Source organism: Crocodylus siamensis, chromosome 8 (genome assembly GCF_052110815.1).
Source record: "Crocodylus siamensis isolate JL-2025a chromosome 8, ASM5211081v1, whole genome shotgun sequence".
NCBI lineage: Eukaryota > Metazoa > Chordata > Crocodylia > Crocodylidae > Crocodylus > Crocodylus siamensis.
In genome coordinates, this window is record NC_143402.1 from 18720284 (window position 1) to 18735295 (window position 15012).

The 15012-nt window shown below is 41.8% G+C and overlaps 1 long non-coding RNA gene across 1 annotated transcript in view; it reads right to left on the reverse strand.

The window, feature by feature from the left end:
• The window catches only part of LOC149858152 (uncharacterized), a 54088-nt gene extending 39076 nt beyond the window's left edge, over positions 1-15012 (reverse strand). Inside the window, exon 1 of the long non-coding RNA XR_016443983.1 lies at positions 14873-15012. This is a non-coding gene — a long non-coding RNA (uncharacterized LOC149858152). The remainder of the gene's footprint in view (positions 1-14872) is intronic.

A 15012-nucleotide genomic window follows, 5' to 3' on the forward strand; every position in this document is an offset into this window, starting at 1 on the left:
AGGAGGACATGAAACAGGAACGCTGGCAGGAAAACCTTCCTACCCTAAGGGTAAAGATTACTAAACTATGGAACAGTTTCCAAATGGAAGTGAAGGTGCCCCATGGTTTCAGGCACTGAACACCTGAGAATATGGGCATAGGGAACAGTCCCAAAGTAGTTGGAAGAAGTAGTGTGTGCTCAAAATGTAACATAATGGATCTTCTCTGGCAGTCGTTTCTATGATGCCACAAGACTGATTTTGTTATGATGTGTATCAGGATTTGGATAAAGGTCTTCTAGAATGAAAAGTGCTAACTGTAACCCTCCCAGCCTCTAGGTCTTCTTTCATTTGGAAGAGCGCCCTTATTCTGAAGTATGAACGTAATTTCCTTAAGCCTCTGTGAACTGGTATTGTGAAGCCCATGAAGTAATTTGTAGATTATAAAAAGAGAAATCAAACTCCGTGTTGAAACAATTGATGGAAAGATTTTCCAAGGCAAATATTTATATAGACAGAAAGTCTATGAACAGAAGTCATATTTGTCCTGGGAGAAACCATCTTCTCCTGGGATAAAGAGAGATTATTCAGACATCCGTGTCTGTTATTCTGGGACAAACCCTAAAAAGGTAAGAAGCGCTAAGTCTGACTTGGAGCATTGCAAAGTGCATCTGAATGGCTGTCCTGGGATTGCATCTATTCAGTCAATAGCAGAAAAGCAGCAGTGTAATCAGCTGCTCACTAAACCCCAATTGGAAGGGTGGATTGGGATGCATCAATGCCAGGACTTTTCTTGTCAGGGACAAACACAGGCATAACTAGTCCCAGGATAAATGCAATGTCTGTTCCTAGCCAAAGAAAACAAGGAAATGTGCTATCAGGATGTGTATGAGAACCACAGCTGTTTCCTTAACCCTAGGACAAGAGGTTAGTACACAAAAATTCCAGCAGAGGACACCCTTACTTTGAACTTCCCCTGAGCTGATCTATCAGGAATACACCAAAACTGACTTCTACTTTTTGAAGGACATATAATTAACAAGAGTAGGTGGACTTTTAGGGATCAGCAAATGTAAAAATGAAATAGTCTATAAAGAGGGGGAGGAAATGAGGTAAGGTACAGTAAAAGAATAAATCATTTTATTTTGACTCTGCTGTCCCTGAAGAGGTTCCATGGAGGCACCTATCAGTAAATGAAATAAGAAGGAAAATAAAACCACATGTTACACATGGGCTGCATTAGCAGTTACAACTAGTCTTTGGCCGGCTGTCACTATGATCATTGTAAGTGAAAAGCACTGACTAAACTATCTTAAAAATATCAGGTGTACCAGTTTGGCTGTTGTACCACTTTGGCCAAACTGGCACAATAAAATATGAACACAAACCAGTACATAAGTGACTAAAGGCAAGAAACTCATTTAGATGCGAGACACAGGTACTGTTGCAACAGTGCGGAGATGGGAGCAGTGTCCTATAGCACTTGCACACCACCACAAATCAAGAGCAACCTAACGCCCTATCCACCTGGGTGCGAGCTCCCCAACAACTTATGGAATAAACTAAACAGGATTTGCTCTGGAGCTGCATGCTTTAATGTCACACTCTCTAAGACTGGCTTAAAGGACAGTCTGATCTGACCACCTCCTCGCACCCGTGCACCCAGCATGAGGACTGGGCAAGTGTCAATGATAAAGCAGTTGTGTGGCTCTGCCACATTAATGATGTGTAGAGGGGGAAATGAAGTATATGAGATAAAACGAAGAACATACGAATTGCCATTTACTGGGTCAGACCAGAGGTCCATCTTACCCCACGTCACACAGTGGCAGACAATGGATGCTGAAAGGAAGAGTGAACTGGGTATGACCAGGGTTATTTTCCCACTGTTCTTCTCTCACTTGCAGACTCCAACATTTCAGGTCTAGGAAGTTCTAATTCTGTTCAGAAGCTGCAACCCTAACTCCCATAATTAATATCTACTGATTCCCCTTTCTTCCAAGAATGTGTCCAATCTTTTTGAATCTGGCTAGCTTGTCAGCTTTCACAATATCTTGTGGCAATGAGTTCTGCACTATAATGACATGTAGTGTGAAAAAAACTCCTTTCGTGACTTTTAAACTTACTACTTACTGGTGATTTGCTACTGTTTAGTTTATCGATTTCCTCGACAACCTCATCTACTGAAACCTCAGTTTGGGTCAGCTCCATTGACAGGTCCCTAGAGAGGAGGAGACCTGGAAGGAATTTCCCTAAGATCTTCCACAGACAGAATGCAATATCATGGATATATTTATTAGGTATAAATATTTTTATATTAATGTGGGTTATTTCTGTGTGGGATGGGAAATAAGTTATAGTGTAAACAGATTTTATGCTAGTATGCCTGCGGCCACACAATGCAGTGGTGTAGCCCTAAAGACAAAGCTGCAAGTGAAACAGTGTTACCATCAATACAATAGGTATGTGTTTGGACCAGCTCTTAGGCTCAGGGGACACTGACCTTCAGTATTATGGATGCAATATCCTATGGAAAAATGGTAATTAAGTGCAGGTATCACTGATTACTAATCAAAGCTGGGACAGAGTTGACAGTGTGAAGAACACACACTGCAGCTATTCCACATGGTACATCTTTGCAGCCAGGCTGGATTTTAGTTCCTAGAAATGGAAAAATTTCACTTTAATTTACAAATGATCCATGATGCACAGAAGAGCCAACTTTTCATTATTTTTTTTAACCATGAATTAGGACAAATGCCTGATCTCCTTATCCTGTGGCACTTTGGTGCCCAGACTGAACTGTGAGGCTGTTTTGGGCAGGCAGAGAAGGTGTACTTTAGAGATGACGCAGCACTACTCTGAAACAACTTTAAATCAAACATTAGCTGAAGCCAGCAGAGCTTATTAGAGCAGTCCATGAAGATGCATCTCATATACCTTTTAGGAGTATCCAGTGGTCCTTTATTTTAGAAATCTGTCCTATTTTGCTACATCATTATCTTTCTTGACCCCAACTCAAGTTCTCACCATTTATTAGGTCTCCTCTGAATGGGGCAAAAACGTATGATGTAATTGATACTCTTGGGCCTGAATATGCATCATCACATCACGAATCAATCACAAAGGAAAATTGGCCCTATAACTGCAGTTTTCAACGCGGTGCCCACTGACACCATGGCACTCCTCCCTCACACCCGAGGTGTGCCCACATGCATTTTCACAATCCGTAAAAATAATTATTCCAACAAAAAATTCTGTCACTGCTGACTGAACTCAGAACAGCAACACTTCAATATTTTTTCCACAGGCTATATGCACCAGCTGCCAAAATGAGACTGAGTCAGTCTGACTGACGCAGTGACAGAGTGGCGCTTGCTATGCCCCCCCCCAAATGAAACTATGCGCATGCGCATATCCAGGAGTTTAATATTCATATTGGCGCCTGCTGCTTTTCCCGATAACTAGCATATTGTCTCTTACGTACTTGTGCTAAATTTTGAAATCGGAATGCCAAAGTCATTTTTACTGCAACTTCAGTAGAGTCGTTTCACATATGAATTAGACCCAGATGTCTTAAGCTGCAGAGCTTTCTTGAAAACTGTTCAAAAACTTCCCCAGACAAGCACCTTTCACCATCAGTGATAAGATACTTCAGGAAAATCACCTTCTCTAAAGAAATTGCTTCTTGAAGCAAATTGAATCAGGTTAATCCTCTCCTCTATCATACGTCTCAAAAAAATCTATAGACTCAGTGTAAATGAGAGCCAAAACAGCCCTTTGAGTTCTGTTCCTGACTGTCGCAGCATTTGCATGGTGCTGGAGAAGTCACTTGGTCTATATATGTAGTCTGAAGATGAAAATTATAAACTTTGGAGGATTTGAAAGGTTTAATGTCTCTGAAGTACTTTTAGATGCTTAAATACAAGGAAAAGAGAAGAAGCAAATGCTATAAATAGGGGAGGGAACTTGTCAGCCAAAAGAAACTTTCAAGAAGAGGAGGAATGTAGTTAGACAGGATTTGAATGTGTCCACTAGGCTGCGAGGCTGAACAAAAAGTAGCTTCAAAACACAGAAGAGTTTGTCTGAGAGAGGAGCTTGTACATATGTGTAAAGCTGTACCTATGAGGGATGCTACTCTTTTTGAAAGGCTCCTTTCTTTCTTATAAATATATTTCACTGTAATAATAAAGTAAATCCTATTAACTGAAAAAGTAACTCAAATCCTGTTAGCCACAGTTCAGTTCTCTGTACTATGTCCTCTGACATCACCGAATGCACTGGAACCTTCTTGTTCACACAAAAGTTTGAGAAGCAGCCTAAACGGTGGATGAGTATTGAACTGTAGTTTTTTTTTTACAAGGATCATTACTCTGAAATGTGCAGATCTAAAAATCTTTAGCAGTTCAGATAGCAGCAATGGGGGTAAAGGCTAAATTCTGTTCTCAGTAGCAGTACACTAAGTCTATTAAAAAAACCCCAAGAATACAATTTGAAGTAAATTTACCATTGGACAACATGTCCAAAGCACACAGTGATCCGGTACATAGGCTGTAAGACAGGGATGTCAAACATATGGCTTGGGGGCTGGATCTTGCCTGAAGAGCCCCATAATCTGGCCTCTGGTGCTGCCCCTTTTGCTGTGTTGGACCATCCCAACATGCAATGCCCAAGAAGTGCGCCACCCATGATGGTTGCTTGGGCTGGGTCCTGGGCCTGCCACCCATGGTGCCTGCTTTGGCCAGTGTCCTTGACTGGCCCACATAGATTCCATGTATGCTGGATTAGGCATGCTGGGGGGGAGGGGGAGGCAAGGAGGGGGTACCTGTAGACCTGATCCAGCTCATGGACAGGCCATGCCATTCATCCAACTTGCAGGGCCAGATGCGTTTGAACCCCCTGTTCTCAGAGTATTAACAGTACCAATAGCACTCTAATGATGCAGGCCAAGATTTCACTGGAGTAAGTGACTACATACCGTGACCCAGGAAGCAGTTTTAGTTTGTCTTCAGCAAATACCCCCTTAGAAACCTCAGTTTAGTATCACCTTCTATCAATATTCATATTAGTGCAATATCAATAAGAGCGTCACATGAATAATAGAATCCAAAAGAAAAGTACTCACATTGTCAACGAGTATGGAAGATGTTCAGACCCCTTTCAGAACCTGTTCCATCATGAACATATTGTGAAAAGGGTAAGAGTATGAACCAGAGTATGGCCATTTAAAGTTTTTTTATTACAGTCAGAAATGTGCGCTACTTCTTAAAGTTCTATCTGCTCAAGTCACTGGCCAAAAAAATAAGAGGACTCCTGTCAACTCTTGCAGAGCCTACAGAGACGTGGGTCACTAAGCTGGAGTCCATGTATTGTCTGAATTGTTTCCTCAGTTCTAAATGCAGAATCTTAATAACCAAACCGAACTTTTTTTCCTGACAGAAGAACACTAAAGGAAGTAGCTATTTCCTCAAATGAACTACATTTACTTAACACAATTCTTCATCGGATTTCATGAATCTTTTAAACTTATGCCAGTTAAATCAAAGGACCACCTTATGACTGACTATGTATTGCTTGATGCTTTACCTATTCAAGTGTAAATTTCAATTGCTACAGGTGTGTTAACAGCAGTAAAACTTGGTTATGTAAATGTTAATGAAAAATGAATCTAAAATGCTATAAAGACAATGTGACCAGCAGTTGTGGGCTCCATTTTGTACCAAAACCTCAATTTCAGATTCAAACATCCACTTTGTATTAGGAATTCAGCACATGTCTAACTTTGCCTGAGACTACTGTAATGTATTCCAAGAAAATGCCTAACCCAGGAAAGGTGCTTGTCACCTTATTGAATGATTATGACCAGAAGCCATAAGAGGTTCATCTAGATTCGTCAACTTCGATTTTTGCAACTGCTTACCCAGCTTCATGGAATAATGGGGCCTGGAAATATAATCAAAAAAAGAAGACTGACAATATTAAAAGGTGAGAGGTGCTTTCTGTGGAGGGGAAAATTATCTTTCACTGCATGCAAGAAGAACTGGGTTGAGAGAGAAGGCATGAGGGACTCTTCACAGTCTGAAGGGCTGACATAGCCTTACACTGACAGAAGAGGGTAAGTAAGTTTAGCAAAGAGGGGAAGAAACAACTGAGAACTTTTGTTATTCTACTGCAGTCTGTCACTAAGGTTAAGACTATCTTTTGCACCAAAGCTGAGTTCTTAGCTTCTTGTAGCAGAGTCCCAGGAGGGGTTACACTAAACCTTGGAGTTGAAAATAACCAAGGTGACATTGATAGAGCTTGCGTAAGCAATGAAGGGAGTGGGGAAGATGAGACACTGATTCTGCAATACAGGGGCCCTAGGACTGCAGTATTTCACTTCCCAAACAAAACCTCATGCAAAGGATCCTTGAGACTGGGACACTGTGTTACAGACTCAGAAAAAACAATCAGGTTCTGTCCAGACCAAGCAGGCTGAGACGCATGTGGGATCCTGCAGCTGGGTCTACCTACAACAGGATGGTGTCTATATAGAGGGAGACAGGAGTGGGCTATTATATAATTAATTAAAAAACTGAGTAAATGCTCACAGGAATGGTTTGCTTTGTTTTTCCCAAATCTAAAAACCACAGCTATGCTTTATACCAGTATCATACCTTCCATCCAAGACTTAAAAAGTGTTTTGCAAATACCCTGCAGGATGATATAGGCATAGAACTGCCATCATCCCACTGTACATCATCTAGTGCACAAATACTTCAGTGGCTTGACCCAGGCCATGCAAGGTCTCTGCCAAAACTGGGATTAGAACCCTAATTTCCCAGTCCTAGGGTTTAGTCACCACACCATGCCTTTACCATAATCACTAGTGATGCTGAGGGTCAGAAGGACAACAGCTTAAGTTCTACATCTCTCTGGAGCTCTGCAAACTGTCCCAAATGCCAGCTGGAAAAATTAATCTTCAGATTTAGAAACAAAGTGACCTGGATCAGGAATCAATGAGAGTGAATTAATATTGAACCCCACAGTGGTGCTTCAGATAATTACTTTTAAGAGTATACCTGCACCTTGGCTACATGGCTTATACCTCTGCTCTCTCTCTGGGTTGTTACAGAATAAACTTTCAGTGGATTATCTTGTTAATAGATAATCCTATTTACTGGATATCTTTGCTGCAAGGAAATTGCCTCCCACCCATTCAGCTAGGAATGCTGAGAGAGGCAGTATGGGTGTATGCACGTGCTGAACCCTAGATCTCAGTTTTCCTCAGGACATGATTTTTCCCTCTAGTTACAGGGTGTATAACCTGATCAGAAATATGTCTCTTTTCCTAAACAATGATTTGAGGGATAATAAAGTGTAACCAACCTAATAGGGGTCCAAGTCTATGTTAAATCTTTTCAAGATGATTCTTGCAACCATCTCATATTCTTCTTTTCAAACCTCTCTAATCTGTGCTGCTTAGTCACTAAGGTGGGATGACTGGAGCATTAGTCCTGGGTACCGATCTAGTGGAGGGAGGGGGTCCAAAAAAGCAGCCACAGTGCTCCTAGCTCAGCTGCCATCACTGCTGCTACCAGTAATCCAGCTGTAGCTGCTGCCCTGTACCACTGTCACCCAATGTGCAGAACTGCTCAGTCACTAAAATCTTGTATGCTGTTGAATAATTGTGAAATTACTGTCCTCTCCCACCTCAGAAGTAGTTGTATTTCAAGGGATAGTGGGGCAATCTCTATGAGTGCAGTTTCTGTGTCTGAAATGCTTTGGGATGTGCTGGACGGAAGGGTCTAGCTACCACTTCCCCAAAACTGTTGCTAAAAAACTAGTGGGCGTATCCTGCCAGTTCCAGGAAGAATAAGCCCCTTTGTGGTTTCTTCAATCTTCACTTTTGTTCTGTAATTATAACTTACGTAGCTATCAAAATTCAACATTCCCTTCATTATTGCTCACTTTCCTTCCTAAGACTTGACAAAGTAATTATTGGGATTGAGGAGAATGCCATATTTAAGTAACTGGAGGTCTCTAGAATTGAGTCAGAAAGCACAGTTAATAGGAAGATATGGTTCTTGTAAGAAGGTATATCAACCGATCCTTTAATCTTTTAAGCAAATCACTGCATGTAGCCAAGAACAAACAGACATCCTTTGTTCTGTTTTGCTGAAGTTCAAATCACCCAAGCAGCATATCCTGTGGCAGAGGAAAGTGGCTGGCATTCAGGTTGCCAGAAGGGTATTGAATAACATTTTTAAAGAGCTCAGTGCAAAAGGTAGCTGCAAAAACATGAACAGAAGTCAATGGCATGCCTTACATTTACACTGGCCTGCTTGAGAACAGAACTGACCTATCAATATCCTGAAGTAATGAAGAAGATCTGAACATGCACTGGAAACATCACTCTGTATTCTCAAATCGATGACCTGGACACACTACGTAGATGTTGCTGGACCCAAGGAAGGATAAGTTTGCAAACTGCCTGAAATTCCTGCTCCATTGGGAGGGACTGTAGCAGCCAAGTAGCACAGCTTCAAAGTGGGCTGGCAACACTTGTGATCTGTGGGACCCTGGTCGAGAAGAGATGGGATGGAAGAAGGAAATTATGACAAAAGTAGCCTTTCCCACCAGCCCAGCTGTCAGAGAAGTAGAAAGGGCCTCCAGAAAAAAAGCAGGAACCCAACTAGTCTCTGGCTTCGCTTGTATTTAGGTCAATTCTGGCAGCTGGTTTCATGTAGTGATTTCAGGCTAAGTGACAAAATTATTCACTGGGTCAGTGATCTGAGATCTAATAAAGTCAAAACACTCATTTAAAAAATGTTAACATACTTAGTCTTGTATGATTTAGAACAGAGGCAGCTAGAGCCAGGGTCAAATTATTTCTGAATTTATAGCCTATAAACTCCTTTCATAATTTTTTTTGTCATGTCAAACATGAAAAACCTAGCCACCAGCAATTTAGAAGCATGTTCAGCTATGAAAACTATACAGAAATGTCAGCATCCATCACTTTGGGGGCATAAAGAAATGCACAGAAAGTAGGTAGAACTTACACCAAAGAACCACATGTATCCATCTTTTAAGAAAAATAGCTAAATCTGAAGGGACAGCAAGAAAATTGGTTGGCCCCTAGTTTTCAAATGTGCTAGGCATTCCCAGCTCCATAAGTCAAGGAGAAATACGTAGCTCAGCATCTCAAAAACAAATTCTTAGTCCTTCATGCATTCAAGCCATCATCTGAGTCAGAAATGAGATAAGCTTATAATAAGCAATATTGGATAAGAGTAGAACCTTGTCACATTGCACAGATTACATTCCTGTATGTGGTTTGGAAATAGTTAATATCAGCTTTCAGTTTGTATGTAAATAGGAAAGATGGTGAAACTAAACCGGTGAGGTAAATTCAAAACCATGATTTATCTATAACACTATTTTCTATGACTTTAACAATATCATATTCTAAATATCCCTTTAAGGGAAGTTGGGTGAGCTCGGCAGCTCACAGGGTAATGTTCTAATATAAAATAACATTACAGGAGGTCAACGAAATATCAGATCACAGACTTTATTTCTTCTGAGGCCAAATCCAGATTTCCTTCAAGTAGTATTTTCATGTTACTAAAATAGCTTTCACTCTAATAGATACTATGTTGCAACAAAATCTCATTGAAAAAATGCCAACCTGGATAGACTGCCAGAGAAATAAAAATATTAATTAAAAATCACCTACTACATTTGAAGAGTAAATATCACTTAAAAATTACAAACTAGCCATCACAGTCATTCATGGAGTAACCCAAGGAAGGATTACTAACACAAACTATTTATTTTAGGCTCACAGCTTTAATAGAAAATACTGAAGGTTCCTCCTTTCCTGAGAAAAGACAGATGTATTACCCTTTGCTACGAAAAGCCAGATGTCCTTTTTTATCCAGCACAAATGTATTTATTTATAAAGAGAGGGTCATTCTACTTATTTATAATGAAAACATTTTAAAGACCTATCCATCCAAATACTCTGACACTACGAATGATTAATGGACTATAAAGAATATTATAGGAAAGACGGATCAAGTCATCAATGGCCAGCGTTAGATATTGTAGCACAGAGGTCCCCAACCCCTGGGCCGTGGCTGGTACCAGGTTACAAAGGGTTGGCTGCCAGTCCGCAAAAGGCTTGGCTGCCGGACCAGAAGTCCGGAAGTGACCGGCATACTGCGGATCAGCGGCCAATCTTTTCTTTATACTCAGTATAGTCACTTCTGGTCTGCAGTATGCTGGTCCATGGTCACTTCTGGTCTGTGGTTTGCTGGTCCATGGTCTAAAAAGGTTGGGAACCACTGTTCTAGCATATTGTCTAATCTACTTAAAACAGATGTTTCAAGATTTGGGTCTTCCACCATTTCTATTACCCAGAAATTGATGCGTTTCCTAGAACCTGTGTATGCATCATACAAAGGGATAATAATATGTCAATCCCATATTAGAAGAGGGCATAACAAACAGAGATGCAGTGGCAGCTGTAAGAATTAATGTGACTGGCATTTACATGACTGGATTCACCAAAATCAGCAGCGTCTACATGCATGTGAGCTTTCTTCTGGAATTGTTTTCACAACTTCCTGCAAAAGAGATTCCACACCTATCTAATCGTAGTTTGCTGAGATGACTCCCTCTCCTTACTTGTGAGAATCATTTATCTTTGAAGGTTACTTACATTCTTGCTGTGTGAGATGGATGTTTGTGTTTCTTTGTGATGAAGCTTCAAGGTTGGAACCCTGCCATATATTTGTTGTACATGGAAAACTTTAGGTTAACACGGCTTTGCATTTACATTAACAATATTAAACTGACCTTTAAGTTTTTGTGTGATTTGATTTTGCTTCTCCCTTCAATCTGTTATTTACTTCAATTGCAATGTGCCTACCTATTTTATTTCCTTTTTTGGAATTTACAAATTTGCTTTTTATATCTCCCTGTGAAATATTTTCTCTATCTGCATGTTTATTAAACATATTGTACTTCCAATGAAATATATGTTGTTCTTGTATTTGCCAAACTCAGTCCAGGGGTCAGCAGGTAGTCATGTACCAGGACTGAATTTGGTTCACGTCCTTGGGCCAGATCCAGATGTGCAGACACGTGGCTTGTGGCACAAACCTCTTTGCAGTGCCACAAACTGCATGTGTTACATGTTAAACTGTGTCCCATGCTGCTAATTTACAGCACTGAGGCAAAATTTGCTTCTGGGATTTACTGGTAGCAACCCCCCCCCAGATAAAGGCAGCTCAAAGCATGCCAAAGTACCATGTGCTGGGACAGATGCAGAGCGGGGGGGGGCAGGCAGCCCAGGACTGCTTGCTCCCCCATCGCTGTGCACTGTGGAGCCCCAACACTGAGGCACCCTGTGCCCTAGCCAGCCAGAGAGCGACACCTGGTGAAGGGGGAGCAGCAGGTAGCCCAGAGCTGCTTACTCCCCTGTTTCCGTGTGCTGCAGAGCCCGTCTCAAGGCATCCTGCACCCCAACCAGCTGCTCACTGGCTTGCTGGGGTGTAGTGTACCTCAAGATGGGCACTTCTCCACATGCCACTCTCCAGATGGTTGGGGCCAGCTGAGCAGCCCCATGCCGAGGCATCACGTACCCTAGCCAGTCCCCCTGCAGCACATGGAGGAGTGGGACAATGTGCCCTGCTGCAAACTGCATGAGCAGGGGCATGCACTGCAGCACAAAGTAACAGCGCAAATCTGTGCCACTACTATTTGTGTTGCTGCAAAGACATGGCCCTGCTTGGGTGGACATGGCCTTTCTGTTTCTTTTGCCATGACTGTGACATCATTAACAGGGGATCATGACTTAAGATAAGGGAATCAGCAGCCAGAGCAGATAAGAATTCAAGTGAAAATCATTCTATTTTCTCTGAAAAAAGGCAGATAAATCAAAGAAGTGAAGATAAACTAGTCTATCTAGAAATAAAATTCTCTAGTATAAGAACTTTTTTTTTTTTAAGAAAGTTGATGGTAGAAAGAAATAAAGACCAATGGCTGTGAGGGGCAGCAAGCAATGCTAATGAAAAAATATTTACATCTGACTGAGACAGGGACAGAACAGCTGGGTGATACAGAGCTTGAAGGTTTAACTCAAATTGTAACTTCAGAGTTACCAGACACAAAACTGCTTAACTCAGATGTGATGGTGCTTTCACCTCCTGTTAACTGGCCCATCATAGATTACCGCTACAGGTCAAGTATGAACAACTCATCACCTGTTAACATAAACACTCTGTCAAGTTTTCCATTTTACAGTTTAGCTATTTTCACCCAAGCTGAGCAGACTTGAGAGGTGTTAATTTGAGTTACCCACATTTATATTAACTCTGCAGTGAAAACATAGCTAGAGTGACAAGACCTTTAGCCTACAGTGAACAGACTGAGACTATTAGCAGTCATGACTCAGTCTGACTCCTCTTTTGCAAGGCTAAACCAAACAACATTCCAGTACAATTATATAATTAATTTTTACCACATCTTAAATTATACATGTTCAAGATTGTCCAATTTATGGAACACGGGTCCTGGTAGATGATAAAAATCTTTGGGGAGTGTCCACTAAGGGAGATTTCCAGTGGACTGATTCTAAAGATGTGCTTCCGCTTGGAATTTCCAAGGGATTTCTTTTTCCTAAATTTCCAAGCCTACCTTCAAACAACTGCAGAAATTGCCCAAGGTCCATGAAAACCAGGATAATCCATACAGAAGCCCTGTGTCTCTGCAGCACCTGCATCCCTTTCTGGCTTACACTGCACTAGTAGTGGTGGAGTGATGATTCAGGAAATACATGAGGCAAGGATTTTTGGGCTGATATATTTTATTGGACCAACTACACTGTTTGGAGAGCTTTGCAGCTTTCCCTCAGGTGGCATATTTCCTGGACCATCATAGCTGCTGCATCACTCCAAAACTACCACAATGTGGAAGATATTGACATTTGGCACTTACAATGGAAAATCCACAACATAAAGAAAAAAAAAGCCAGGCTGCATAGTGACATCTTCTTTCCAAGCTTGTGCAAGAAACATAATTTTGTAACATCATCTCCAGAGGACTTACCATCTGGCTAATGCACACAATTCCAACTATACAGCACAACTATGCAGAACCCCAGAAAAACTGAGAAACATTTTTTAGTTAACCTGCTCCATAAAGCAAGGGTTTCAAAGTTATTGGGGCCCCTGGGCTGGATGTGGATTCAGCAGCATTGGCAGCAGGGTAGGCAGTGGTCCTGTCAGGGTATGTGGCAGTCACAGCCATAGCAGTTGCCATCACTCACTCCCCACTGCTGACACATGTCCCAACAGGGCTCTATACCCTGGATTTCAGCTGTAGGCCCTGCTCTTGCTTGCCCCACTCCTAAATTCCCAGACCCTCTGGGAGCCCTGCAGACCAGACAACTGAGCTCCAAGGGCTGGATCCAGTCTACAAGCCACATATTTGGCACCCCTGCCATTAAGGATCAATTTAAACAGTACATACTTACTCAACTGAACAAAGAGATATAGCCCAGGCCTGAGGAAGAGCACCTTATGCCTGAACACTTATCTAAGATCTCTCCCAACTATAGTGTTGGTCCAATAAAAGATATCACCCCAAAAAACCCATTGCCTCTTACATGGCAGTATGCAGTTACAGCCCAATACAGTTTCCCATTTTTTTACATGCTGCAGGGTGACACAATCAGAGTGGATCCTGCTAATGGTGACCCTGCCTGGTTGGAAAGTTGTACCGTGCAAGGGCCTTCAATAACATTTGAATTGTGCATCCTGCCTTAATAAGGAGGATATCCCTTTCCTTTGTAGCAAAAGTTCTTCCAGGGCCTTCTTCCTTCCTGTCATGATTAAGGTAATGCCATAGACAGTTGTCATAGACAGCCATACAACACAGTTGTAGTCATGGTGATTAAAGTATGAGTTGCTTCGGCTGGGTTTACTCTAGCAAATTTAGCGCCAGTTTTTCAGTCTTAGTGCAGACAGAGCCTTAGTATTGACAGCATGTCTTCCCCTGTCATCTGCCAGGACAAAGTGCTTAAGACCCCCGAACCCAGTCTATATGAGCACATCCACTGTCATTAACAAAGGTACAGTTTCCTTAGAGCTGAAGAATGAGGTCTATGGCTAGCATTAGCAAAACATTTTAATATTTGCATTGAGACACAAAGCAGCATAAGATCTGGGTGACATTGTTTGAATGGTTACTGTTTTTTCTACAAAATTAAAAAAAAGAATCCCCATTTAGAATAGCTATGGATAGTCTTTTTACTATGCATAGTCTAATTATCTGAGTCAAATTTAGGAATTAGATGGCAGTTAATTGGGTCAGTAGTAGGCACCTGAATTATCTGTAGTTTCTCCCATTTGATGAATTATTTTGCATTCTGGTGGCACTTAAACTGTACTAAATGCTCTACACACCAGTAAGCATGCAGTCAAAGGTCCCAGTCCTGCAAAGTACTTGACATGTGCTGAAATTTGAATGATAATGGGCAGGGCCATTGAATAGATAGGGCCCTAAGAAGGTAAGCAATGTGAAAAGGAAGTGGAGAGGGATACCATTAAAATACAGACAATTTTTATTTACCTTTGACCAGATTTATAGAAGTTGGCCTGAGATGCGTGTGGGTAATCTGACAACAGGCTTCTCAACCTGCCCAGCAATTATTGACTACTGGCAGTGGAAGTTCATATGGTCTAACAGGGTCTCTGATCTATTCTCTTCCCATCCCTTATAAAAGAGGCAAAACATTTGCTGGCAAGACGGAAGCGTGAGGACGTCCTCTGTTAAGTGCAGAGGAAACCTCCCGCGGGATGGAAATGGGAGACTTGACAGCTTGGCATTTGCATAGGCTCACCTCAGTAAACAGACAGGGATCCGGCTCGGATGAAATACAGGCCATCCCCATCCATCTGGCCGCCATCTGCCAGGAGAAGGGAAGGACGCGGAGTGGCCGCCCAGCCCCGCAGAAGGAGAGTGCTGCCAGCCACCTCCTCC